The 4,423-nt window shown below is 46.5% G+C and overlaps 1 pseudogene; it reads right to left on the bottom strand.

Moving 5' to 3' along the window:
- Positions 1-1,179: 1,179 nt before the first annotated feature.
- LOC112614679 lies at positions 1,180-3,717 on the bottom strand (annotated as a pseudogene).
- Positions 3,718-4,423: the final 706 nt, after the last annotated feature.

Here is a 4,423-nt window from a genome sequence, read left to right as displayed (position 1 = left end):
AGCCCCAGAATGTCTTACCCAAAACAATCAACTAAAAATTGTCAACTAAAAATTAAGCGATAGTGCTCAAGCGTAATGTTTTGTTTTCTGTGTTTTAGAGATGAGGCCTCACTATATTGCCCAGGCTGGAGTGCAGCAGCTAGTCAAAAACACAATCATGGTGCATTACAGCCTAGGCTCAAAGGGTCCTCCTGACTTAGCTTCCTGAGCGTTGGGACTAAAGTGACATGTCACCACACCTGGCTATGTTTTTAAAAACTACCTTTATGCTATCGCACATTTTTACATTGGGAAACAAATATATTTTGACTCTCAAGAAAAAAGTACTTGGTGGCACATTAAAGAATGAGTGAATGAGTTTACAAAACACAAGAGGCAGGGTACAGTTATTCCAAAACGATAGGCAACAACATCATGCCTTTGCATTTGTTTGAAGAGAAATAAAATGTTTCCGCTCAAGTTTTAAGTGCCAAAATAGCTAATTACTGTTAAAATGTCACCAAAATTAGTAACATTACTCAGGAAATCAACTATCTCCAATAGAAACAATTTCAGTTACCTTTTACAAGAACTATGTTGTAACTTTTATTTCTAAGGGTCTTATATCTCCTCGGTATTATCACAAACCACCTTGTTAGATTTCAAATTAACTAATTCTAACCCAACCCGAATTAAAAACTGCTCACATTCCAAAGCAAGAAATAGTACTGCAGGCCGGGCACAGTGGCTCACGCTTGTAATCCCAGCACTTTGGGAAGCCGAGGTGGGCGGATCACCTGACGTCGGGAGTTGGAGACCAGCCTGACCAACATGGAGAAACACCATCTCCACTAAAAAAAAAAAAAAAAAATACAAAATTAGCTGGCTGTGGGGGCACATGCCTGTAATCCCAGCTACTTGGCAGGCTGAGGCAGAATAGCTTGAACCTGTGAGGTGGAGATTGCGGTGAGCCAAGACAGTGCCATTGCACTTCAGCCTGGGCAACAAGAGTGAGATTCCATCTCAAAAAAATAAAAAATAAAAACTACTGCACATTACACTCAAATTTGAGGAATGTGTGCTTCTCTCCATACCCCAAACTGACAATGCATCTATGAATTACATTCCATTATCTGAATTTATAACACTCAAAGTGCTTATGCTCTTCCACTAAACAAGTACATTAATATACTTGTAGTCTCAAAATACTTCACGAATTCTGAAGGAATTCTCTATGCAGGGAGCTTCCTTTGTGAAATGAATTCAGCTACTCATCAGCATACCAATATCCCCAAGTATCTAAACAAATTTATTTTGCTCCTTTCCAATCCAAGATCTCATTGGATCACTTACCCAAGTGTTCCATGGGTGTGAACAATAATTCTTGTTTGTGCAAATTCTTTCAAGACTTGTGGATAAGTAACCCAAGTATTCCTTCCTCCGAAATGACCACCACCCAGCCAATACATTGTTCTTATGCTTTTAATGAAAGCATTTGTTTTTGTCTTTCTCGGCTTCTTTCAATTCAAAGAAACTGATTCAAAACCACATTTATTGAATCTAGTCAAAGGAAAACATACATCATTTAGTGATGGTGGATAAAAACACATGACTGATTGATCAAGGTTTTTCGAAGGTCCTCTCTTTTCCTCCCTGGAAATGATTTGTAGTATGAGAAGAATTGGACATTTACAATGAGATGCTGCGGAGTCCTTACTCCAATCATTCAAATTTTTCTTTGATAAATTACTCTGACTTAAAAGCATTAATAACACATAAATGTGTCTGGTATTGGTAGGTTCTTGGTCTCACTGACTTCAAGAATGAAGCCGCAGACCCTCTCCGGGAGTGTTACAGTTCTTAAAGATGGTGTGTCCGGAGTTTTGCTCCTTCAGATGTTCAGATGTGTCTGGAGCTTCTTCCTTCTGGTGGGTTGGTGGTCTGGCTGTCAGGAGTGAAGCTGCAGACCTTCGTGGTGAGTGTTACAGCTCTTAAAGGCAGCGCGTCTGGAGTCGCTCGTTCTTCCCGGTGGGTTCTTGGTCTGGCTGGCTTCAGAAGTGAAGCTGCAGGCCTTCTCTGCGGTGAGTGTTACAGCTCACAGCTCACAAAGTTAGTGTGGACCCAAAGAGTGAGCAGCAGCAAGATTTATTGCAAAGAGCAAAAAACAAAGCTTCCACAGCGTGGAAGGGAACCCCAGCTGGTTGCCACTAGCTGGCTCCAGCAGCCTGCTTTTATTCCCTTATCTGGCCCCACCAACATCCTGCTGATTGGTCCATTTTACAGAGAACTGATTGATCCGTTTTGACAGAGTGCTGATTGGTGCTTTACAATCCTTGAGCTAGACACAGAGTCACAGAGTGCTAGTCCTCGAAGTCTCCACTAGGTTAGCTAGACACAGAGTATCAATTGGTGTATTCACAAACCCTGAGCTAGACACAGAGTGCTGATTGGTGTATTTACAAACCCTGAGCTAGACACAGAGTGCTAATTGGTGCACATAGGATCCTCCTGCTAGATATAAAAGTTCTCCAAGTCCCCATCCGGTTCAGGAGCCTAGCTGGCTTCACCCAGTGGATCCTTCACCGGGGCTGCAAGGGGAGCTGCCTGCCAGTCCCAAGCCACGCCTGCACTCCTCAGCCGTTGGGCTGCGATGGGACCAGGCGCCACAGAGCAGGGTAACGGCGCCGGTAAGGGAGGCTCAGGCAGCGCGGGAGCCCACCGCAGAAGGGGAGCTCACACATGGCGGGCTGCAGGTCCCCAGCCCTGCCCTGCGGGGAAGCAGCTAAGGCCCCGCGATAATTTGAGTGCCTGGCAGGCTGGCCGGCACTGCTGGAGGACCCGGCGCAACCTCTGCAGCTGCTGGCCCTGGTGATAAGCCTCTCACTGCCCTGGGCCGGGGGTGCCTGCCGGCCGCTCCGTGTGCCGGGCCGGCCGAGCCCGCGCCGGCACCCGCGCCCGCCGCAACTTGCACGCCGCGAGCACAGCCCCGGTTCCCGCCCACTCCTCTCCCTCCACACCTCCCGGCAAACAAAGGGAGGAGGCTCCGGCCTCAGCCAGCCCAGAGAGGGGCTCCCACGGTGCCGTGGCGGGCTGAAGGGCTCCTCAAGCGTCGCCAGAGTGGACGCGGAGAGCGGAGGTCGAGGAGGCGCTGACAGTGAGGGCTGCTAGCACATTGTCACCTCTCATAAAGGTGCTTAAAAGCTCCAGATTCTGTATTGCCTTCAGGGAAACCAAACATGTTACTTTTCAGAAAACTATCATGGCAGCTGAATTTGTGCAAATGTGCTTGGGAGCACTTTATCACCCAAATACTGCTATTGGGGAACTGGTGGGCTAAAATGGCTGCAATAATTTCTAGACTCCAATTTTCCCATTGGTAATTTGCAGGATGACGAGTCATAATTTCACGGTAATCCTGCACATCCCCGGGGAAAGAGAGGACGTGGCGGCTGCAGTTCCTACTCAGCTCTCTTCCTGGAGATGATCGGCCACTCCAGTCCCTCCCTGGTCACCACCAGCAGGAACAACTCTGCACAGCGCTAGGGTCAGCTCCCGGCAGGGCAGACACGGTGGGCTCTGAGGCGGTGCCCAGTGGCTGAGAGGGAGCTTCGCGCCCAGCTGCTGCCGCTGGGCTCATGGTTCTGTCCTGAGAGAAGGAAGAGGCATCTCCAATTCCAACCTGTGGCAGCAGGAACAGCAACTGCAGTGAGTGCAAAACCTGAGCTCCTTATTGGAAGGCAGAGAGTGGGGGGTCCTCAGAAAGGGACTGCACTGGACGGAAGCCGGCATGAAACATCAACGTCACCGTGCAGCGCCGGATTTTATTTATTTATTTATTTATTTATTTATTTATTTAATTTATTTTTTTGAAACGGAGTGTCTCTCTGTTGCCAGCCTGGAGTGTAGTGGCGCGATCTTGGCTCACTGCAACCTCCACCTCCCGGGTTCAAGCGATTCTCCTGCCTCAGTCTCCTGACTAGCTGGAACTACAGGCTTGTGCCACCACGCCCAGCTAATTGTTGTATTTTTAGTAGAAAAGAGGTTTCATCATGCTGACCAAGATGGTCTGATCTCTTGACCTACTGATCAGCCTACCTCAGCCTCCCAAAATGCGGATTTTTTTTTTCTATTGTTAAATCGTATTCCATTATGTGTATACACCATATTCGCTTTATCCATTTATTCCTGATGGGCACTAAGATTGATTGCATATCTTGGCTATTGTTAATAGAGGTATAATAAACATGAGAGTGCAGCTATCTCTTCAATATACTAATTTTATTTCCTTTTGATATATAGTCGATAATGGAATTGCTGGATTATATGGTAGTTCCATTTTTAGGTTTTTGTTTTGTTTTTGTTTTGAGAAACCTGCATAATTTTCCATGCAGGTTTCTTATAAATAAATAAATCTAAAAATGTACTAAATTTACAATCACACGAA

The sequence above is a fragment of the Theropithecus gelada genome, chromosome 20, assembly GCF_003255815.1.
Source record: "Theropithecus gelada isolate Dixy chromosome 20, Tgel_1.0, whole genome shotgun sequence".
NCBI classification, from domain to species: domain Eukaryota; kingdom Metazoa; phylum Chordata; class Mammalia; order Primates; family Cercopithecidae; genus Theropithecus; species Theropithecus gelada.
Note: the sequence above shows the minus strand (reverse complement) of the source record. Positions and strands in the feature narration are given on the sequence as shown.